This window comes from Mirounga leonina, unplaced genomic scaffold (genome assembly GCF_011800145.1).
Source record: "Mirounga leonina isolate KUSES-001 unplaced genomic scaffold, KU_Mleo_1.0 Mir_127, whole genome shotgun sequence".
Taxonomy (NCBI): Eukaryota; Metazoa; Chordata; class Mammalia; order Carnivora; family Phocidae; genus Mirounga; species Mirounga leonina.
The window spans coordinates 16,006,905-16,032,163 of record NW_023270316.1 but is presented as its reverse complement, the minus strand read 5'-3'; the positions used below and the strand labels follow the sequence as shown (position 1 = coordinate 16,032,163).

Here is a 25,259-nt window from a genome sequence, read left to right as displayed (position 1 = left end):
AGAGTTTGGGACAGTGACATGCCAGGCTGGTATTACAATCTCATCTGCCACATGCTTGTTGAGCAGCCTCTGTGCTGGAAGCTACGTTAGGCATCTGGGAAGGAATGCCATGCTGTCAGATCCATGCACTGTCTCTGAAGGGCTTCACCAGACCTAATATCCCAGCTAAAACCTGCCTTATCTCCCCTTTGCAACAGGGAGGGAGGCAGGGAGAGTCAGACGTGCAATAAGTATATTGCAGAAGCATCTACTCCTTCTCTTAATTTGCTAAATTGATTTGGACTCAGCTCCTTTGGATCAGGGTGGAAATGTCTTAAGTCATCATTTTTCAATCGATGCATGGTAGAATTACATGGCAGAAGGAAAAGAGGTAGATTGGAATTCATATCCCCATGTTTTCACCTCCCAAGCTTTTGCCACACAATCCCTATAAGCTTGAGTTTCCTTATGTGTAAATTGGGAGAAATAACACCCACTCCACAGAGCAACACTGAGATTTCCTCTAGTTAAGATGGTGTGAATCCAGCTGGGTGACTCGGCCGTGACTTCCTTATCTGTAAAATGGGGTTGGTAAAAATAGTTCTTCCATCACAGGGCTGTTTGAGGATTAAGTGGGTAGATGATCTACACACAGAGTACTCTGGACACTGCGTGGCCCCTGACAAGCCCTCAACAAATGCTATTTCTCACTGGTCGATGGAGTGTGCCTCTCCTAATAGACGCTCAATGAATTTGCCCTTCCTCTTTCTTTTTTCTTCTCCAAAATGCCTCACGGAGCACACATGAAAACTGGAAGGCAGGGTTTCTGTTTTTGTTAAGAATATTCTACAAGTTCCAGAGTCTTCTTCTGAATACACTTCAGGAAATGCTCTTTGGGAACTCCAACGTCAAGGAGAGCTAAAGAGTTGGAAAGAATTTCTAAAATAATATTTTTAAATACACAAACTCACAAGGCTGGGTGGCCTCACGTGCTAATCTATAAACTGTGGGAATTGCAACAAATTGCCTCCAGAACTCCTTCTTGCTGCAATAACACGGGAGTCCACCAACTGACTACAAGTGTGTGCCTAAGGCCGTTAACTCAGCTGAGGAAAGTAGAGCACGGGACCAAAGTTAAGATCATGATATAAGCTCTCACCCCAGACAAGTGACTTGTATTTGTAAATTGTGAGTCCCAGGTGGAGCAGGTGAGGACACGTAACAATCAATTATTTTCAAATTCATCAGCAACTCGGAGCCCATGCCCTACTGACAATGGGCCGGTAGCTTCATTTTCAACATATGCTGGATGGTAAAACTGCGTATTACAGAGAAGACTGTGCTGGGAAGAGATGCTTGGAATCATGTTCTTTATATTCAGCTCACCTAGAGGAAATTTGTTTTTAGTGGGGTCTCCATTCAAATAAAACATAATAAAAAAATTCACTGATTAAAAAAAAAAATCTGATGGTACAGAATTGAAAGGCTAAGATAACACAGCAGGAACAGAAAGAGCCTGTGAGTAGGGGCTGGAAGAAATAAACTCTATGGATAGATTGAGTTGACAGATGTGTTACTATCTTCAAGAATTCTTGTTTGGGTGGGTTTGGGGGATTATTTGTACTGACTAGAGTTGAGGAATAACTGAGTTAAAAGGGTTTCTGAGGTAGTCCTTGCGTCAATGACAAATGTCAAAATCACTTCTGCAGCCACATTTAGGTTGGACTGCATGGCCCGGGGACGTTGGGGGAAAGTGGCATCCCCATGAGGTGACCAGGGCCCGATAAAGCCCATACCTCAGTGATGGCAGGAGACAGGCAGCACTGGAAGTTACCGTAGGTGACGCGAGAAGGAGCAGCACTTGACAATTGCCTGATTCTGCTACAGGACCTAACAAAGTGATTAACATCAAATGAATTAAGGTGCCCCCTGGAAAACCGCAAAAGGATCACGGACTGTCAGAGAGATTGCATAAAGTTAGCATACAAAATAGTGCCCTTCATGGTTACTTCCTGAGGCAGGGTGTTCTGGCTCTGAGTTGAGCTATCAGGTGTGATTTGATCTCCAGGCTTCTCACAGGGACCAAGATATCAAGGAGTCAGGGGGTCTGACAGTGATGCATGATGTGATAGAATGCTGAGGCTGATTATGATGCAGGCAACAGAAATGAATCACCTCCTGAATATGCTGACATCGGCTGTGGGAGGAGGTGGGCTCTGGCTCAGCCATGTCAGTATAGGAAAAACAGGAAGTCAACTCCACCTCGACATGTTTGTGCCTGAGCCCGGCTTGCTTAACTTGGTAAATAACTTCACTGTCCATCCTCTGCAGTTATGCAAAAACTGAAACACAACAAAAAATATCTTAGCACCTTTGGGGAAAAGTTTATTGCCTTTGCTGTCTCACTTTTCAGCTCCTATTAGGTATAAACTATGATAAAGGTGCCAAGTACCTTCCCTGATCACCTACGTAACTGCATCAACCAATCAATAAAATCATTACTAAGATGTCAGTGCGACAAACACTAACTAGGACAAAAACTTGATAATACATTGAAACGGTTCATTGTTTCTCTACTTCTCTGACACGTATACTGCCATGGAGCTCTAGTTTTCTTCAGATGAATTAATGTCCTCAATTAGACTGTAAATTCCTTCAGAACAGAGGCCATCATAAGTTAAGATTGTTTATAAATTTGCAACAGTTTCTAGCACACAATCCCTTGACTTATTTTGGCATATCAAGAGCTGAAGGAAGTAATATTGATGTATTAATTTCTCAAATAAAAAGACGCAAGTCCTCTTAGATACAAAAAAAAAAAAAAAAGATAAAAAAGGTTGTTTAGCCAAGGAAATGCTAGAGATGGAAAAAACAGACTTCGTTAATTTATATTGAAGGATGGATGGTGTTTAAAGAAGGTGATATTAGCAAAGCCCAGGAGTAGATGAGAGGAGGAGGCCAATGAGGGGAAAGACAAAAATACAAATGAAGGCCTCTAAGAACACGGGTCCTTTCTCTAGTGCGATAGAAAATCAAAATAGAACTCCATGATAGGCAGAAAACAATCCTATTTTCGGCACCTCATGGCTAATAGTGTTAGAGAAAAATCACCAGATTCCTTGATCAGACAGCCTCTGGTCATTCTTTGTAAGCCCTCGTAATTACAAATGGCCCCAAAGCAGAAGATTAAATGGACTTGTACATTTATAAATATAGGCTTCATTAGTAAGGCCTATATTCATAGTACTGGAATTCTTTCTTTTTTTTTAACAGATCCAGGTTTCACTAGATCCTGTTTAGTCTGTAAAATAAAAGAAAATAACAATGAAAATTCAAAAGAGAACCATGTACACACCATTATTGTGAACAGAATCACTGAAAGAATGCATTTATATTGTTTCTGGAAAGCAATGAGAAGCTTCATACAATTACATTATCTCAAATTATGACTTCCTGTTGTTTTCCAGAGTTGGTAAAAAATAAATGATGTGTCATATTTAATCTCCTTTGTCCTTAGATTCACCATAATAAATATTAAGGTAGTGCATTTATTACAGTGCTTTTCACTTGAAAGACAATACCCATTAATTTTAAACCTTGTGTTGACATTCCCTCCAACAAAGTATTCGAATATTGCTGTTTCAGTTCTAAATTATTTTTACACAGGCTAGATCAGGACTGGAGATGTGACACCACAATTACTTTCATCTCAAAACTCATATTTTTTTTACTTCTGGAAAATTCTCAACTATTGCTTCTCAAAAATTCTTCTCTACCATCTTCTCCATTTTTTCCTTCTGGGAATCCCATCAAATGCCTGTTGGAGGCCCTCAACCCTACCCCAGGGTCCATATCTCATGGTCACTGTTTCATGCTTCGTATCACTTCATCTCTATGAATTTATTTTATATAGTTTTTCTGTCACTGTTCTATTTGGAATCAAAGAGGGGGACGTTAAAGTATGAATTCACTGCACCATTCACCAAAGTTCTCAGCAAAATTACTGTATCTGTTACCTGCATCATTCAATTCAACATTTAACTTTGAAGATATATTCAATAAATTCACATGTACTAGTAAGTATGTGTACTTACTAAGTGTAAATGTATTTACTAAGTTCACACTTTTACTACACTTTTTTTTGTTTTCTAGAAAAGGATGGGTTTAAGTAACCCAAATATTAAAAAAGACAAGGAAACAAAAACCCAAAACTTCAGTAAATCCTTCCATATACAAAATTCCAGCTTTCTGTAATACATAAATACTTTAAGCTGATAAACAAAAAGGGTAGCTATTCAGTTTAAACCAAAAACCAATGTGGATAAAAATGTACCTAATCCTCCAGAGAATCAGGGCAGCCCCTAAGAATTATATGCATTCCACACAATGTGAAATAAATATATCTTCTAAATTTTAGAGCTTTAAGGTGTGACTGCCTTAGTATGCCAAATAAAGCTTACAAAAGTGCAGCAACAAAATACATAAATCAATGAACCATTTCTCTCTATACCGCATACTTAAATAATCCATTCTGAAGTGGGCATATATCACTGGTAATAAAAATAAAGACTTTTTCTTTAATCACTATTCTAATTAGTTCAGGTTTACCTTCTTTTAGGGCTCTGTGAAACATCAATAGCACATATAATAGTTACAGAAACAATACATCCCATAGAACTGAATTTATAAAAGCCTTGGGTTTGAGGTTTATTTTCCTAATGAATATGAAGTTCAGATATTTTATTCAAAGGTATTAACTACCTTTGCTGGTTGAACCACATGAGCAAGTTGAGCGAGAAAGGTTTTATAAATTCTGTCACTAGAACAAATTATGTTCAAGTTTTTCTCTCCTCCCCTTTAGAATATAAACTCTACCCAGTCTTGTAGAACCCAGTCTGGATTGTGCTGCACTATATTCCCAAATCACAATTCAACAAATACTTCTTTAATGAGCATCTATCTCTCAGCAAATACTTTTCTCAATTTATGAGGGAGACATGACTTAATAAACTAGGAATCCAAAATGTCTGTAAATCAAAAATTCAACAGCAAGACGTTGACATGTTTTAAATTCAATTTCCTTGTCTCTAGGTCAGTTATAACAATCTTTTCCATGAAATGAAGGAAGTAGTTAGTGGTCATTGACAATATGAAAAGAAGGTTAATATGATATGAAAACATTCCATTGTGTGCAAAAAGTAGCTCTTCTCTAGATGAATATATGCCCCCCTTGGTCCTTACCTACATTTGGTTTTCTCTTTCAAGCTTCCACTTGGTTCTCAAACTTTACCTGCATAATTTCTTGGTCTCTGCTAATCAAATTCCAACAGACAGGAGTACTGAGAAAACAAGGGACTCTAGGTTTTACTTCAGATCCTTTGGCATGTGCTTTCTGATTTGTGAACATCTGGCTCATTCTGTTGTAGCAAATCTCAAATGGTCATGATGAGGCTTGCCTTGTTTTTACATCCAGTATTGATGTCAGTCAACTTAGAGCTTGTCTATTTATTTGCTATCTTGTATAAGAGAATAGGAACAAAAAGATGGAGCTACCTATTTGTTCTATAAGCTTTCCTACACTAGGCTAGGCAGGTGAGAAGTCATGGAGAGGTTTTCAGGCCTGCTTTCCTTCTCTCCTCACCAAAGCACAACTAGAGCAGCTTGGGAAAGTCTCTATTCTGCCTTCCAAGGCAGAGAGGCACCTGGACCAATCTATTTCATGAAGGGTTCATGATTGTTCTTTTAGACAGCACCTGCTAAAGCTCATCTCAAATTTGCCACTCAGCAGTCTGTGCTTTGTGACTTCATTTTCCTTCCTGAGACTCGGGAGAATTAGGCCATTTCTCTGCCATTAAAAATCATTTTAAATATGAATGATAAATGCTTTCAGGATCCATAATGACAGGAGCTGTGTGAAAACATGACTAAATTAAACTGAGTCATCGGGAATGCTGGCCCTCAACCCCGGGGTGATTTCGCCTCTGGGGGCATTTGCAGTGCCTGGAGACATTATTGACTGTCACATTTGCCTGTGGGGTCACGCTACTGGCATCGAGTAGATGGAGTCTAGAGAAGCTACTAAACCCCCAAGGCAGAGGGGGCCCTTATTTTCAATAAGGAAGTCTAAGCAGTCATTTCTAGCAGTGTGTCTTTAGTTTTCTAGTAAGATTAGTGTATTAATCAGGTTTTTGTTTATTTCCTATATAGTTTATGATTCTTTGACATCTCTTTTTTCTTTTTTGAAAGTTTTTATTTAAATTTCAGTTACTTAACATACATGTAATAATATTAGTTTCAGGTGGTGTACAACATAGAGAGTCACCGTTTATCTCGAGGCCTTGCTGATTCTGAAGAGACTGCCCTTCCCTGGGCCACTAACTCCTCAAACATAGCAAGCAACTTGCCTGTGAACATGTGTTTTATATGCTAACCAACCAATCCAGGACCCACACCCCCAACCATCTCCTTCATCAGACACTCAGACATCCAGCCAATACTCCCCTTGCCCAAAATCATCCCAGGGCCAGGTGCCAGACAGCTAGAGACACCGTCCTAACCCAGAGCCCACTGAAATTATCCAAGCTATTTAATCCTCAACTTGTTCAGCGTATTTACCATGCCTCGCCCATTCCTTCCCACAAAAAACCACAATATAGGCTTCTTGCCGCACTTTCCCATCACCCCTTCTGCCTCCTGAGTGATGCCCACACTCCCACATTTGGGCCTACATGCTCTGCCTCCTGTTTCTAGGGGTCTGTGAATATCAACTTCTTCCTTCATGACAATCATTTCTATGTCTGTGTGCCTTCCCGTACCTGATGAAGACAAATCCTAGGTGCATTTTAAAACCATTAGCAACTTCGGAGATTAAAATGAAAGGAAATTTAACAGACACGTATTTGAAATCCTCCAACTGGCCCTATGAGGTACCCTGATTTCTGAGAAGGGCTCTAATAGAAAGTTTTACAAAGTGTGACTTAGGTAAGTCACTTTGTCTCTTAAACCTCGGCTTCCTCATCTCTGAAACGGGGCATAAGAAGTGCCCACTTCAGAGGAGTTGTTGCATAAATAAGTCCAATAAAGCATAGATAGAACACAGCGTATCAGTAAGCTCCCAGGAAAAGTCAGCTCTTACCACAGTTAACAGAAAGAGAAATGATGGACCGCCAAATTTAGTTAGGGAAAGCTTTCAAAAGGAGATGATCTTTTTGACCTACATCTTACAAAATGAATAGAAATTCAAGGTGCAAGAGGGGTGGGAAAGAATTCAGTTTAAGAAGGAAACATGCACAAAGCATCAAGTGGTGACAGTATGCAAACCAACGTATAGGGGTTTTGCTTTTCCTTACCCTTCTGCTTTTTCTCACTTAAAACACCACTTTAGGTTGTTTAATATTTTGTTTAGATATTCTAATTGCTTTATGTATCATATATCATTTACGTACATCATTTATATTTAATTTATATATTAATATAATTTTACATAATATCTATGTGTAATATTTTATTTCCCCTTTCTTGTTGATACAACACATCTGAAATATCCCAAGATAAATAAATTTCTTTAGGGTTCCTTGGTTTCTGTAGGCAGTGTTTTTCTGAATTTCATTTGTTCTCATCTTCCTTCCCAAGAAGGAAGAAAAAGCAATAATACGACTCATATTAGTTTGTTTCCTTCAGTGCTTCATGCCCAGCCTCATAGCTGTCCCCAGTATACGGGGTTTGGTTGTTAGAATGAGCATTGTTCAGGCAGAGTCTGTAACAGTTCCCTGGAGCTATTGTGGAAGAGCCCATGTAATAAATACATAATTATGAACTTGTTAAGAGAGACATTATTTACTCATTTGTCCAACATGGCTCCTTTCAGTCTACTTCGTAAGTAAATCTATATTTAGTCAGTGTCATATTGATCTGCAACCAGAGTACACTTTAATGCTCCTACAGAAACACACCATTAAAAAAATAAAAACTTGATGAGAAAAATCCACTGCAAGTCTCATTTTAAAACAGAAGAAAATAGTGCTCTGTTTCCCATTGTTATGACTTTATTTAAAACAATACCAAAAAAGTGAACACCAAGAACCAGTTCTGAAAATATTGCAGAGAATCTCAGAGTCTTTCCAAATATTATAAATTTTATGAAACTCAGTGTTAGGAAAACTAATAACAAAAGACTGCATGATTGTCAAAGCTGGATGATCTGTAAATGGGTGTGCATTGCAGTATTCTGTTTTTCTATATGTTTAGAATGGGGTTTTTTTATTTTTAAAGATTTTATTTATTTATTTGAGAGAGAAAGAGAGCACAAGCAGGGGCGGGGGTGTTGCAGAGGGAGAGGGAGAAGCAGACTTCCTGCAGAGGAGGAAGCCCGATGTGGGGTTCAATCCCAGAACCCCAAGATCATGACCTGAGCTGAAGGCAGATGCTTAACTGACTGAACCACCCAGGCGCCCCTAGAATGTTTTATAATAAAAGGTTTACCATATTTAATAACTGTTCCTCGAAACTACCTATAATTTAAGTAAATATTACCTAAAATTAGATAATTTAAGGTAAAGCGTATGTCGTATTTGCATGAAATTACAACAGGATAAGAGGTAGAAGTCACAGTGAACTAGAATTTGTTTAAAACACAGAGTCGAACACTCCAAGAGTCAGATATTTTTAATGATCACAAGTAACACAAAGCTAAGTTTTCATCTTTACTTAAAGCTGTACATTTGCATGTGAAATCATGCAGAAGAATTACTTTACTACTTAGAGAAAACAAAAACATTATGAATAAACTTTTATTTATTTGCTATTTAAAGTCTAAATACCTTAACACATGTGAAGGAAAGTTCAAGCTATAAATGGGCAGGGCATAAAACAAATCCTGTATTAGAGCTTTAAGATGCCTTATAGCTTAGTACTTTTTTATTCATTGAGTCAGAAATTTCTCAGTGAATAAGTGAGTTTACAGGTATGAATCAGAAACCTCTGCAGTCAGTTTTTTGTTGTTGTTGTTCTACAGAAGAACCACTTTTGGTTTGTGTGTGAGTGTTGTACTGAAGGAGACAAGATCAGTGGTGACATAAGGTGTGGCTAAAAATGCCACTGATGACCCCCTTTCCTTTCTATACTGTGCACGTATTAAAATCTGTCCTTTGGCTCATGGCTTTAGTTGTTTTGTTGGTTGGTTGGTTGGTTTTTCTTTTGCACAGCCTGGAAAACTTAGTGACCTTGCCTCTGTGCCTGAAATGATACTTTAGTTGCCTAAAGTAACAAATGAATCTTTAGTAAGGCTTTATTTATATAGTGAGATAAAGATTCTGGATATGTTTTGGATACAATAACCAAGATTCAGCAAATAAAGATTATGTATCAACTTTCCAACTTTCAGTCTCACAAAATTACTATGCCAATATAAGAACTTAGAGAAAAATGCAGTCACCTTTTACCTCATTGCCACGAAAGCAAGAGTTATTTCTGACAATTATAAGTAACCAAAAATGAAATTTATTTATTTATTTGACATGGGAGGAGGATAACAAGAGTCACTTGGGGGAATAAGTTAGAAAAGTGTCAATGTGCCAATTAGAGCACCTACTTAGGCGCTACCCTGGGCATCAGTAATCCTTCAAAGCAATTGATATTATCACCAATTTACGGACAGGGGCACTAAATGCATGTAAGTTTAAATGACTTGTCCAAAGTTAAAGAATTAGTAACTTGTGGAGCCAGTATTCTTCTTAAGGCTTTTGCCTAAAGACCACAAGCTCAGCATCCGTCATTTTCATGGCCCTATTATATACAGAGTTCCTGAAAAAAGCCAGTGCAATTTCCAGGGAGCAATTTACAGTAGGGAGAAGAGCCTAGCACAATATGACACACAATTCTGTGCAACATTGGATGGGTGAGAGATTTATCAGTATAGTTTTTATGTTTTACACTTAGCAGATGTGCACATACTCTCAAGTTAAAGGGGCTAATTAACCATGGTTTGAAGTGACTGTTAAGTTCTGCCCTAACCACATCTCTCATTGCCTACAAAATCAATGAGGACCTTATTAGCACCTTTTTATATCCGATTCTGTGCCTGGGAAAATGGGTTCTGCCTGACAACTAGCCATGGTGGGAAACCTCTTTTCCTACTAAAAAAAAAAAAAAAAAAAAAAAAGACGTTCAATATCATAGCCCTGTTAGTCCCACCCTGAGATGGATCAGCAATCAACCTTTTTTTTTTTTTTTTTTTAACATCTCAATCCTTATTTCAAGCTAGTCGTGATTTCTTTTCTTTCATCAATATGTATGAGAAACTTGGCCTGTTTCGTGGAAGCAGTCTCGGAGAGCTAGAGCAATCAACTCCAAGTCAACAATCCTAAAGTCTCTCATTGTTGAACTGCTTGGTGATAGGTGAACCTGGGAAAGTCACTTCATGTCTTTGAAGCTCATTTGGTCTCAGGGTAAGAGCTGTAATACCTGCCACAGACTAAGATTATCACTGTTGTTAATTATGTGAAGTGATCGCATTCCCCAATTGTTTTAGGCACTAGCTGAAGGATGCAGAATTATTGAGTCCATGGAGCACAAAGAACTATTAGGTGTTTAAAATTGTTGAAAGGCATAAGAAAAAAATAATATCGTTCTCTTGTCACTTCACTATTTAAAAGGTATCTGCCACTTGTCACCCATAGCATCTTCCCTTGTGCAGTGATACCCCTCACATCCCTCAAGGTAAATTGTTTGGAGGCCCTTTAAATAATCATAAGAAGCAAATATATTTTGAGGAAACATGCACTGCGTGAGTGAAATACATCATCTTGTTCTCTCAGTGAATCCTTACACCCACCATACTGCATATGCACTGTCACTTCTCCACTGGACACGCATGGAAACCAAAGCACAGACATGGGACTATTGAGTCAGTATCAATACTACTAAGTGCTGGAGCCAGAATGTAAGCCTTTGCTCTTAACTTGTCTTTCTCCCTCCAACTTGGAAGAAGTTTTTCTGTATCTAGAAAGGTACAGAGTGGCTAAGGTCATTAAAAATAGCTATTATTATCATTATTATTATCATCATCTGTGACCATTCCAAATTTGGCAGTATGAGCAATATCTTATAAACATTTAAGGAACACTAATAGTTCTTTGCAAGTGTGTATCAGTTAGTTTTTGCTGCATGACAAAATACCCCAAACTAAGCAGCTTACTAGAAAACTAATCATTTACTTATTCAAGATTTTTTTTTTAAGATTTTATTTATTTATTTGAGACAGAGAGAATGAGAGAGAGAGAGCACATGAGAGGGGGAGGGTCAGAGGGAGAAGCAGACTCCCTGCCGAGCAGGGAGCCCGATGCGGGACTCGATCCAGGGACTCCAGGATCATGACCTGAGCCGAAGGCAGTCGCTTAACCAACTGAGCCACCCAGGCGCCCCTACTTATTCAAGATTTTTAAAACCTGCTATTGGGCCTAGGGACATTTGGGTGGATCTTCTGGTCTCTGCTGGGCTCACTCATGCTTCTGCAGTGAGCTTTTAGGTTAGCTGAAGACTAAATGATCCGGGATAGCCTCTGCTGGGGTGATGTGTCCCAGTTCCTTGTGCTCTGTCATCTTCCAGCAGCCTAGCCCAGCCATGTTCACTTGGTGGTAGCAAGGTTAGATTGAGCGGCACCAGGAAGCCTCCTGGGGCCTATATTTGGAACTAGATGACATCACCTCCATGCATTCTATTAAGTAAAGCAAAGCACAGGACATTCAGCACGAAGGAATCAAGAAATACACTTTGCTTCTTGATGGGAGAAACTGCAAATCACTTTGCAAGGAATGCGACACAGAGAGGGAAGAATTGCAGCCATTTGCAGCAGAATAAATACACACAATCAACTTTACCTGTTACACATCTTAAAAGAATAATATGGAAATATGCATTTTTCTGAAAATCTCTTTTGTTCTATTTACAATGGGGTTAGGATGGTATGTTAAGTATTCTTTTATTGCCCAAGTGTCTGTGATCAGAAAAGCCTAAGATATCAGTCTCTCAGGATTTGAGTTTTGGACTGAAGTTATCAAAGTGTGATTACAGTAATCCTGAAATAATAGTTATTTCATATTTGATTTACATTTCTCTATAAGGTTACCTCAGGCATTATCATTGTCAAATCAAACTTAATAGAATTTCAGTTTTCTATGCTAAATAGCTTGTGCATATTTGGAGAATTCCCCTGCACACTTGTACTGACTCTCTCACCAAGGGATGTTCATTCTTTTGTGAGTTTGTTCTAATTGTGCCATTCACCGTATTAACATTAATTAGCAAACTCATCTTTCAACTTTACCCCCTTGGGCCAGATTCAGTCAGGGTTGGGTAGGTAGGGAATTTAATTAATCTATCAGCAAATTGAATTTTTTATGAGGTACTTTGGTTTTATCTTTTTTTTTTTTTTGGTATTGTATATTACAAAACTTATTTTGAACTGGAGTTACCTAAAGATTTTTTTATTAGGAAGGCAAAGAGTCCAGCTATTTCTCCCCAAAGCACTGCACATAATAAAATATAGCATCAATGTTCCTTCGGGGTAATTTTCAAGTAGATTTTTTTTTTTTTTACTATTTACTTAGATTGGAGATTCTTTCCAGATTGAACTGATGGAAAGATTATTGTACAGTAAATGTATCAGTAGTTGGACATATAAACACCTATTATTTATGGCTTAAGAACAAAGGGCATCTGTGTGTGAGAATTTAATTCAATAGGGCTAATCTCAAATGCAATTAATGTTCACATTCTTTATGTGCCCCTATGGTAGTCTATTTGCCCAAGGAATTTATTGAAATAGGTACATTTAATTAAACTGTTTTCAGCACTTGGGCAAAGATACAATATAAGGTATGACATTACACTTAAAGAAAAAGAAAGATAAGAATCTGGACAACTATTTTTTTTTAATTTGGTCTCTTGTCTTAAGAATGTGTAAAATTGGGACACCTATGTGGCTCAGTTGGTTAAGCGTCTGCCTTCGGCTTAGATCATGATCCCAAGTTCCTGGGATCGAGTCCCTCATTGAGCTCCTTGCTCAATAGGGAGCCTGCTTCCCCCTTTGCCTGCTGTTCCCCCTGCTTGTGCACGCTCCCTCTCTCTCTGTCTCTGACAAATAAATAAATAAATAAAATCTTTTTTTAAAAAGTGTAAAATTCTGGGGTGCCTGGTTGGCTCAGTTGGTTAAGCATCTGCCTTCAGCTCAGGTCATGATCCTGGAGCTCTGGGATCAAGCCCTACATCTGGTTCCCTGCTCAACAGGGGAGCCTGCTTCTCCCTATCCCTCTGTCTATCTCCCCTGCTCATGCTCTCTCTCTCTCTCAGATAAATAAATAAAATCTTTAACAAAAAAAGAATGTGTAAAATTTCAAATAGTAAAGGACCTATGTCAAATGTCCGTTTGTCTCCCACTCCTACACACACACATATACACACACACAGAACAAACGCTGTACCCCTAATGTTTCCTTCAGGAATGAGTTTACAGAGCATGAACTATTATGCAAGCTAGGGCAGTGAATTTGAGTGGTGTTTCTGGATGATAAAATTCATGTCTACTCCCAGCTCGTAACTAGCTGATTTTTTGTGTGTGTGTGAATATGAAGGGCTTAGAATTCTCTCAACATTCCAACTGGTTCTGCAATCATCTGCTTCTGTGAATTCTGGAATATGATTCTGTCGTGGGCTTTGTCTGTCTAGGTTTCCCAATTCACATAACTGTAGGCAGGCAGACTTGGCCTAAAAGAATCATTTTCTTATGTGTGTTTTTTCTACACACTTTGTAAATGTGTGATACACAAATGGGACAGATGGAAATGGAAAAACAGTGTTCCCTCGATGTTCAGTGACCCTATAACTTGCATAATAACATAGGCTTACGTTGACACTTACAAACCAGATTTCTTGTCCTGATGCATTTACATGGATAGGTCCAAGCCTTCAGTGAGAACTACCAGGACTTCGGAGTTACAAAACTGACCTCAAATTCTTTTTTTTATTTTTTTAAGATTTTATTTATTTATTTGAGAGAGAGAGAATGAGAGAGAGCACATGAGAGGGGGGAGGGTCAGAGGGAGAAGCAGACTCCCCGCCGAGCAGGGAGCTTGATGCGGGACTCAATCCAGGGACTCCAGGATCATGACCTGAGCCGAAGGCAGTCGCTTAACCAACTGAGCCACCCAGGCACCCCTGACCTCAAATTCTATATTTGATTCTATTGAAAGGAGAATCTAGTCTCAAGAATTTTAGTTTCTTTTCTAATGGAAAAGGATCCTACTAAACAAATATACACCTGTTATATTTTATATTTCCATGCATGAGTTTTTTGCTTTTAAACCTAGACAAAAGAACCAGGCAGATATCAAAAGCAAAGGGAATAGATTTAACTTCATTAATAATAAGCTTTCAAATAACCATCAATATTTCCATATAACCCAAAAGGTATTATCACACTGTTATGATACTCTGTATTTCAAGTATGTTTTTTAAATGAATTTTTTTTTCATTTCTTTTTTTAAGATTTATTTATTTGGGGGGAAAGAGGGAGAGAGAGACGGAAAGAGTCTCCTCAAGCAGACTCCCCACTGAGCACAGAGCCTGACATAGGGTTCAACTTAAGGCTCAGTGTGGGGCTCAGTCCCAGGACTCCAAGATTATGACCTGAGCCGAAATCAAGAGTTAACTGCTCAATGACTGAGCCACCCAGGAGCCCCTGAAATGAACTTTGAATATTAGTTCCTATTCTTTGTCTGAAAAGACAGACAGATATGAATATGTAGCAAGAATAAAAGAGTTGACCTCTCCCAAACATATATTAATGCTTTTTAAACGGTTGTTTTTCCAATCTGCACTCTATTCTTCATTGTGCCCATCCCTCTCTAAGCAAACTAGGGAATCTTGTTTTTGCTCACCTCTTCTGAAGTGTAGACTTCCCTTAAGCTACCCTGTGAGAATATGTAATTACCCCCACTGTGGCTAGGTGTGATGTTATTATCCCCACCTACACAGGAAGAAACCGAGGAACAATGTGACTTGCTTCAATCTATGGCATGAACTTTGGATCTTGGAGATATTTTTGGTTTGTTGAACAAGAGTACAAGAAAGTACTTTGTGTACTAGAAAACACTCTATTAATATAAGCAGTGATTATTATGCATTTGTGAAAAGTTGATAGCATTCTTACCGATCTTGCATCACTTGTCCTAACTTCAAGGAAATCAGAGTGATCAGAGAACAGCATTCCAAGGCTAAACATGACCCTGAGAAGACTTCCAAGAGGTGTCCAGGCCTTTCTCAGGAGGCAGAACTGTCAGGCCTTTGAAAGTTGACTTACTCACCTCCACGTGCTCCATTCCCCAGGCTGGTCTCCAGAGCCAGCTTATTCACATACCTCCGCCACAACGTTGAAACTCACTTTAAAAAACCTCAGTTTATAGTTGAAGATAAGATAAGGCTTTTCTCCACTCTACCCCAAATATGGTATGAACTTCAACAAAGAAAAAAGCAAAAACGTTTAAGTTCTTCTCTTTTATTATAAGTGAGGCTCACTTCACAACAAGCTGGGAATGTCTCTTCTCCGGTGACACAGTCTTATGTGGAAGTCAACAAGCCTGGGTTTGAACTCCGAAGCCCTGGGTCTCAGTGTGGCTTGGTCAAACTACTTATGAACTCAGTTTTCTCATCTACAAAATGGGGGTATCAGTGTGTGATTGGCAATGCCCCTGTGCACATTACAGATAATGAGTATTAACAAGGGGCTACCATTACCACCTTTTGTGAATTCCTAACTTCAGCTTGAATTTTGCAAATCGAATGCAGCATTTGACATCCTTGCATGATAATGAGACAGGATAACCAAGAGCAATACTGTTTGGGATCCCAATGTTAGTAAGTATAGATTGCAAATCAGGCAAAATTATATCGTTTCAGCTTAATCTACACCAACAGTGTGTAAACATGGAGATATTTTTATTTTCAGAAGTGTCCAAAACTTACACCTGTTTCTGAACTTTAAATCAGTGACTTTAGGCATGTTTGTATGGAAATAAAAATGTCAGATATACCTTCCCTTGTGAACATAGTCTCTTTATACCCATTTTGAAATAGTAGGATATGGAAAGAGGAAGCAAAAGGACAGCAATGAGTGAGAATCTATACGCTCATTGAACCTATTGTGAATCCAGGGACAGGTCTGTCTTTGAGAGGGCATGGCAACATCCCATCCTTAAAGCCACAGCGATGGTTGGGTTACAGAATATTCTATAGCCCTATTAGTCATTCTGTCTCATCATTGTTCGAGGGTGCCGAACACGGCATTCAGTAGAAAAACTCGAGCTCAACCTATGAAAAACTGTTATCATCCCCTCCAACAAAACCATGTCTATATCCCATTTAATAGAAAGAGAAGCAGAAACATAACAGAAAGTGTAATGGTTATAAACACAAGCATTGGCATCACACAGACACTAGTTCTAATCCTAGGTTGGCCATTAACTCTCTGAGTAACCAGGGCATAATCTCCCAGGACCTCCATGCTCTCATCAGTACAATGGACATGATAAAACCTCCATGGAGGCGCCGTAAAGAGTACAGGAGATGCTCTCTGAGGCCGGACACAATAGCACTTCGCAAGTACGGCAGTTATCAATGGTTGCCATTTCAGGATGGACTGGTATTTCTTCCCCACTCCAGAACTAAAGCACACGCATTTCGTAATGGCTCTGTATGAGTTTTGACACAGGTTTGGATTCTATCAGAGAACGTGAAGTACACATAAAACTCCCTTATTTCAGGCCGCTGAGAATCCTGAAACCCTTCTTTCCTAAATAGGACTCCAGGGAACTGAAATTGCCCGATAAGATCAAGCAGTCCTTCAGATGATCAGTGCTCCTCTCCTCCTATAAAAATGGAAGAAGTGAGGCATTTTAAGCTAGAGAGCATAGCTGTGAGATCATTTCAAATGTGGGTAGTTGGTTCTGCTCCTGAACTTTGTGTAAATCAAAACCAAACTATCCATTTATTCACATGGTGCCCACTGTCCACCTTGGATAAATGATAGAGGAGCAACTGCTTGAGGCTGAGTCTTTCATGAGATGGGAGTGATAAAGATGATAGAATTTGTTTGGGGCTATCAGCACCACATTTTCTTTGACAAAGATGTTCGGAATCCCAGTGCACCCCATTATTCCACAGCCGTGGCTCGCACCTCTAAGCTGAGCTCAAATACACTTGTTAAACTGTTTTGAACAAAGTTTGCAACTCTTTCCCTCTGATGTGAGCCTTGCAGAAGTGCTGTCCTTTTTGTGACCCTCCCGTACCCCCAGGCTTCTGCACCTGCTACAGCACTTGGTAGTAACTGGAGCCTGGCAGAAGTTGTGCACGTAGAAGCTCGGTGTGCCAGAGGCAAAGAATTTCCCTGAGAGACCTTTGCTCCCCAACCTTTATAGCAATGGCTCTCAAAATTTAATTTGCATAAGAACCACCTGGGGGTACTCTTTAAAAATGCAGATTCCGCAGCAGCCTCTGCCCATTCCAGCTCAGTCCAGTGTTCGGTGTTCTGTAGAGTTCTGGACTTTGTATTTTTATAAGCATCCCAGCTTATTCTGATAACAGTGGTCATTCTTGAAGATACTGAGAGAAACACTACTTTATAGTATTTCTAAAAATCCTAATTTAGGGGCACCTGGGTGGCTCAGCGGCTGCCTTCGGCTCAGGTCATGATCCCAGGGTCCTGGGATTGAGGCCCATGTCGGGCTCCCTGCTCAGTGGGGAGTCTGCTTCTCCCTCTCCCTCTGCCTGCCTCTCTGCCTACTTGTGCTTTCTCTCTATCTGTCAAATAAATAAATAAAATCTTTAAAAATAAATAAAAATCCTAATTTATAAAATTGTATGTGATCATAAACAAAAAGTATAGAAGATAAGTACTCCCATAGGCCGTACCAGCTCATATATGCTTTTGAGTATCAGAAACACTATAGGGTGTGTTTGTGTCTCTCACTCCCCTACCCTAATACGTTTGGGGCAATAGAGTAACAACAACAATAGGGACGATAATAATAATAACAGCATGTCCTTTGAAAGGGTCAACTGCTGTTTAAGCAAAAATACAGATATAGAAAGAGTAAAAGCTTGAGCTTCGGAGGGCTGGTGCTGACCTTTACTAGTTACCTGACCTTGAGTCACTATGTCCTCATTTATAAAAGAGAGATAGTATTGGAGATAAGATGGCAGGCTCACGGTGAGCGGCTGTCAGGGATGAAAATAGGTATACCTGGAAGAAGATTTTAAAATCAGTCTCTCTTCAAATCATCTTCTTTCACACCACCTAATAAGCATCTTGATTCACCATGGCGTTAGCTGCAGTAAAATGGGCGATATCAAACAGAACTATCTGGAAACTTTCCAATTCAAAACAGAGCTTTATATTGTGTTTGTAATAAATCTATATATTCTTCTCTACCAGATGACTATAATTGCAAAGTAGAGCTTGCTTTGACATCGGATGGCAGGACGATAGTATGCTACTACCCTTCTGTGGACATTCCATATGAACATACAAAACCTATCCCTCGGCCAGATCCTGTGCATAATAATGAAGAAACACATGACCAAGTACTGAAAACCAGATTCGAAGAAAAATATGAGCACTTTGAGCAAGGACCCATGATAGAAAAACTTAGCAAAATGTTCTTTACTACTAAGCACCGTTGGTATCCTCGTGGACAGTATCATAGATGTCGTAGGAAACTGAATCCTCCAAAAGACAGGTGATACTGAGGTTTTCAGGAATCAAAAAGATGTTATCTTGTGTCTCATTTGCCATTTGAGAAAATGCAATTGAGTATATTCACTAATGTGTTATATAGCAAAATAATAAAATGTCTTCATGTAAAAAAAAAAGGGGCGGGGGAGATAGTATTGACCTTGCGGGAGTGTTGTGAAGGACTTAGTAACTATCAAGAGCCTATCCCAGAGCCCAGGCACACTCAGTGCTAGTGTGAAACTCTGTCTCCCCCATGGAGGTACGAGGAACAGTTCAGGGGCCTCATTATGAGCCACTCAGGTGTCTTCATAACCCAACTTTTTCCAGCATCCTGGGCTTGGCAGGTTTCAAAAGGTATTGGTCTGTGCCTTAGTCAGTTCCAGCTGCTCTAACAGAATCCCATAGACTGGGTGGCTTAGAAACAACAGCAGTTTACTTCTTATAGCTCTGGAGGCTGGGAAATCCAAGATTAAGGCACCAGCAGATTCAGTGTCTGGTGAGGGCCCACTTCCAGCTTCATGGAAGGCTGTCTTCTCTCTGGGTCCCATGCATATCAGGGCCTAGGGAGCTCTCTTTTGTAAGGCTTTCCTGAGGGCACTAATCCCCTTTAGGAGGGCTCCATTCTCCTGACCTAATCACCTCCGAAAGGCCCCACCTCCTACTCCCATCATAAGGGGCTGGGATTCCAACATAGGACTTTCAAAAGGGCACAAACATTTAGTCCTCATGAACTTCTTCATATTAGCTGAACTTATAGACACTGCCTTTTACCTAAAACACTAAGTAATAGGATGTAATTTCTAAGAGAAATGAAAGATGCACTGAGCCAGTGTCCTGCACAGTTAGAAATACTCCCACTGAGTTGGAGCCATTGGAAGGAGGGGGTTGTATCACACTGACAGATGAATCCCCCGAACCGTCCTGGAAATGAAGGACAGAGACGAGTGGTCAGAACATCCTCTCTTCCCTGGACTCACTCGCATGTTCCCTGCACTCCAAACTCCATGAAGACCATCACCCTCCATCTCTAAAAAAAAGTCCAGCTTGTCTAGATATTCTGTACTAGTGATTTAGAGACCAGATCCGAAGGGTCAGGATTAGCACTCTTTCAAGGAAGTTTATGCTCCTGTTCATGAAAGACAAAACCCCTTCAGTATTGGTATAGACATCAAAGGAGAAAAACAGAGACCATCTCTTTTTCCAAAAAGACCCTGTATTCATTTGCTTAAGTCTGCCATAAGAAAGCTCCACCAACAGAGAGGCTTAAACAATTTAAACAGCAGAAATGTATTCTCACACAGTTCTGGAGGCTGTAAGTCTGAAATCCGGTGTTGGCAGGGCCAGGCTCTCTCTGAAGGCTCTGGGGAAGGATCCATTCCAGGCGTCTCTGCTCCCTTCTGGTGGTTCCTTGGCTTATGGCAACATAACTCCAGGCTTCCCATGGTGATGTCCCTGCACACACGTCAGTGTTCAAATTTCCTCTGTTCATAAGGACACACGTCATATTGGATAAGGGGCCCACCCTACTCGACCATGACCTCAACTTAACTCATTACATCTGCAATAACCCAATTCCCAAATAAGGTCACATTCTGAGGTATTGTGAGTTAGGATTTCAACATGTGAATCGGGAGGGGAAAGGACACAATTCAGCCCCAGACTCTTACAAGCAAATTTATATGAGTATTTGATTAGGACACAAAGTGTTGGGTCATACAGGGACAAGTTGACTTCAGCTTAAAATTTTCCTTAAAACTTTTCTTATCTGGTGACTACCATTCCATAGGAGTTTCTCGGTATGAGCTCCATGGAACTGTCTTGTTTTAAAGATTTATCCGTAAATAGCTGAACAGCCTGACCTGGTGAATGGGATCGTGTAATGTTCACATTTAAAAGTCCTTGACTTGAAAGCTAGGATCGATTCTTTCATATTTTCCCAAAAGTAAAGCACTCATTTTAAAATAAGTGATACATTGGTCTTCTAAGGGAACTAATAAACCCCAACAAAACTAATAAAACTGCTCTAACTAAAATCACTAAAATTTACCTTCTTAAAACCATGAGGGTACAAAAACAATCTCCAAGCCCAGTTATTTTTTATGGAAACTGACATTTAAATTAAAACTCACTTAACAATGGTTAGACCTGAAATATAAAAGGCATTTTCTGAGAGTAATTGTTAGCATACTCATATGTCCGTACAACAGAGTGATCCCATTTCAACTTTACTTTTAATCTAATTTTATATGACAGGATCATGTTAGAACCCCATATGTTCCACTCTGAACTGTTTATATTCACTATAATCATATTCACTGAAAATTTCTGCAAAGCAGATTGTTAAATTCTCAGTTTATTTTTCTAGAAAAAAAAATTTTTTTGGCAGAGACTGACAATAGTTAACAAGATACTGTGATTAACAAGAGCAAAGCTTCTAAAATGAAGCTGTAAGGCACGGGTTTAAATTGGGTAATAGTCAAGGGTATGATTAAAAACTTGTTCATTTGCATTATTTAAACAGCCACTGAATATCATTAATTTCAATTGAGAACTAAAAGCACAGTCTATCAATTAGGAGCAATCTGAATTGGAAGTCAAGAACTTTCTAGTTCTTGACTACATGTTTTTTTTATCTAGTAATAGGGTTTGTTTTTTGTTTGTTTTCTAAATCTTGCATTGCTGCCTCATTCTAGTTACTTAATCTCTTCATGTCTGGGTTTTTGTCTCAAACAAAATGGGAATATTAATTCTCAGTCATACCCATGAAGATTGATGCACAAATAAACTGTTTATAGACTTGCCGTTGGCAGTACAAACCAGAGCCTCGTTCATATTTCAGATCAATGCTCTTTTCAAAATAAGCTGAGTGATGAAAGACTGTACATACATGTTTTAGGAATTTGTACAGTCTTGGAGACAAGCCCAGATCTCTAAACTAGAAACATGCAGGGGAAGCTCTAGATTATACCCTGTAGGAGCAGAAGTCCAAGAAGTAGAACGAAAAAAAAGGGCCTTCTTACCTTTATCTCTGGTGAACGTGTTGCTGAAGACCCATTAGGAAATGATGAATGGGTGGCCATTGCTTTAAGTCAGCTTAACTTTTCAGCCAGCCTAATGGGCTGTTGTTCTTTACTCTTCCTTACCTGGGTTGTGGACACAAGGTCAGGATGATCCTCAGTACTGAGAGTGCAGTCGGAAAGATCAAACTTTTCCAGGACTGTTTAATCAAGAGGCAGGCATATTCTAGATGAATGTCTTGCCTGTGCCTGGATCTGTGTATTTAATAGATATTACATAATTAGATGGTGCATGAAATCAAGAAATATCTAAAAGAGACAAGTTTCAAATAGATTTTCTAACAGTTCTTCATTTCATCTGTTTCTCAATTCCCCTGCCAAGTGTCCTAGTTTATCTTAAACTCAGTTTATCAGGAAACCACTCCCGGTCTGTGGTTTAGCTGTAATCTGACATGGACATCATCTCGGGGGGCCCCACCATCTTACTCGTTGTCACTGAACCTTTGTTTAACCCACACAAAAGCCCCCTCTTCTATCAAATTCCCAGATAGTCTCTCTCACTAGTCAAGTGTCCTTTGCTGAGTAAACTAGGAAACCCTTAAAATGAAGTAAATTTTGAAACATTTTAAAGAATAATGGCCAAATTCCCTTTTTCTCTTTTGCATTGTAATTGCCAAATCCTACTTTTGAAAACTATTTTAAAAATTGCCCAAAGTTTCTTTCCTTCTCTCTTTTTTACATGGAAGGGGAAGAAGATGGTGGTGTGTGTATGTGTGTGCCCATGAATGCCTGATTGCCTTTATTTCACATACTATGCAACCATTGGGCAGGTTGAAAGGATATTCCCTTTTAAAAAAAATTATAAATACCCATATCAATTGGCTAAAAATTCTAGTTGATGATGAAGTAATATAGGGATATGGAGAATGAAATGGACTTTTTTTGAGGTCCTTATATGCTAAAGCACGTACTATGTCAATTTACTCTACAAACACACACTTAGACATGATTGTGAGTTTGATATTATCGTGCTCATTTTACAGAGCGGAAAATTGAGTCTCTGACTTTGGACAAATGATAACTTGTCCAGAGTCACACAGCTACCAAGTAATGGAACTTGGATTGGAAACCAGATTTTTCTGGCACCACCTATACCTTTTCTATTCTGCCAAGATGTTTTCTCCTCCCTATGTTGCTCCATGATGATAATAATGCAGCTATCATTTATTAAAATTCTACTACATACTGTGTGCCTTATGCCCATTTTCATATAATTCTCCGCTACTCTAAACAACAGTATCATCAGCCCTTTATACATGAGAAGACTAAGGCTCAGAACCCATGTGTAACATGGTCGAGCTCAGAAGTAGCAGAGCCAGGAATCAAACCCTGATAATCATTAATGAATTCCATATTTGTAAAGTTTCTGTGTAACCCCAAAATCAGTACTCAACAGAGCCCTGCAGTCCATCATTCGCAGGCATCTGCAAAGTGGCAAAAATCTGAGTCGCCCAGGATGCACGCTGCCACCTGAGGTCAAACAAGGCAATGCTCTGCCTTCTTGTTTTCAGCTCTCCTACTGTAAACAGCATCCTTTTCTCCATCTATTTAGTGCCACATTTGTCTAATGTTAATGGGTTTTTTCCTTTTTCTTCTTTCTTTCTTTCTTTCTTACTTTCTTTTTTTGGTAATGTCACTGTTTAAAATGGCCCCTCTCAAGCTTAGGGCTGAAGTGCTGTCTGGTTGTCCTAAGTGTGAGAAGGCTGTGATATACCTCATGGAGAAAATGCATGTGTTAGAGAAGCTTCGTTTAGGTATGATTTATAGTGCTGTTGGCCTTGAGTCCATTGTTAATGAATTACATATATATATATATATCTTTAAATAGAACAGATGTACATTTAAAAGGCTGTGTATTGATTGGTTGACCAGAGACTCGCAGGAACCTAACCCTGTAATTTCCCTAAGACCAATGTACTGTTTAGTATTCATTAATTCAGTGTTCTCAATGACCTCACAGATCATAACTACCACAAATAACAAAAATCAACTGTATCTGTGTTTCCTGTGTCCACGTTCTTCTACTACCCACTCCCGACCCTCTGTACATTCTGTGAAATAAGTGTCCGGTTGTGTGTGATGCACCTTTGTTTTTAATTTTTGCACCCATTTCCCGGGAGAGATATGTTCCCTTGTCATAACCGCCATTATTCTTTCAAATGTGACACCATTCCACCATCCTACACTGTGGCTTCAGTGACCAATAGATTCTCATCATTACCAAGAAAAAATCAACACAGCACACAGTAAAGCAAACTCATAAAATATTTATTTAAATTGATTTAGCTTAGAGCAAGTTTATATACATAAATAATTTGTACTCTGTGAGTCAGATTCGGAAATGCAGATGCAAAGTGTGGGGCACGGAGACGTGCTGGGGGCTCTTTTCTGAGCATCCCCATCTGGTTACAGAGTTCACACTTAGGTCTAGAGAAACAAACAATATATGGCAGTGGTCTCCTCTCATCGCATAATGGGTTTTATCTATACCCTGAACCTTCTGGAATTTAGCCCTTTCTCTAAAGGAGATCATTTCCTGAGAATTTCGTCACTGAGAAAAAAAAAGAAATAAATCGGCAAGGATGATATCTTCAACACTGCAAAGGGTTTTGGATTGTACCATCTATGCTTCCTACACCTGCCTGTTTGCTAGAGGGCTGCTAAAACACCAGCTCTCCTCCAGCTTGTGTGGGAAAATGGAAGATGAAATGGATTGGGAATCCAAAGACACCGTCTGAAGCCCGACTTTATGACACACCGAGGGTTCTGGGCAAGTCACTGTACCTCGTAGAACCACAACTTCCTCACCTGTAAAATGACAGAATTATCTGCCTGTCTACTTCCAAAGACTGTAGTCATTAGAGGAGATACTAATGACTCACCGGGTAAAGAATTTTGTAATTAACAAAGCATTGTTCGCATACATTATCTCATTTGATACTCGCATCAACATTGCCAATTAAGTATGATTATAATTATTACCATTTTGTGAAAAAGTCTTTGCAAACACAAAGGTACTGCAAAAATACTTGTACCATAAAAAGAAATCAATGGTTTTGAAGACAGCAGAAAGAAGATTGTTAGCATGTGTGAGCCCTACAAGGAATTAAGACCAAATATGCCACTGCCTAGTTTAAATTAAATGGATCACAACATAAGGTGCCAAGCCAAGAGGGCTGATGGGCCTGAAACCCAGGTCACACTCTGATCTCTAGGACACATCCTGGGGGGGGCCGGGATTTATTCTAAATTGTACACAGTTGTCATATGGGCTAGTGTGGTCCTAGGTTAATGGATCAAGACAACAATCACATTAATAGCCATGGGTTCATAATAAAATTTGTGTCCCTCGCTTTATATAATGTGATCTTTTTGCTTAAAAATTACTTTGTTATTGCATCAGTCTGGATAGGCTGGGT

General features: G+C 39.3%; 1 protein-coding gene and 1 pseudogene across 2 annotated transcripts in view; both read left to right on the top strand.

Annotated features, from left to right (window-relative positions):
* GPC6 (glypican 6) overlaps positions 1–25,259 on the top strand; it is a 1,077,286-nt gene that overhangs the window by 896,164 nt on the left and 155,863 nt on the right. The gene's annotated exons all lie outside the window — the stretch shown is intronic.
* Positions 17,867–20,495, top strand: LOC118009301 (annotated as a pseudogene).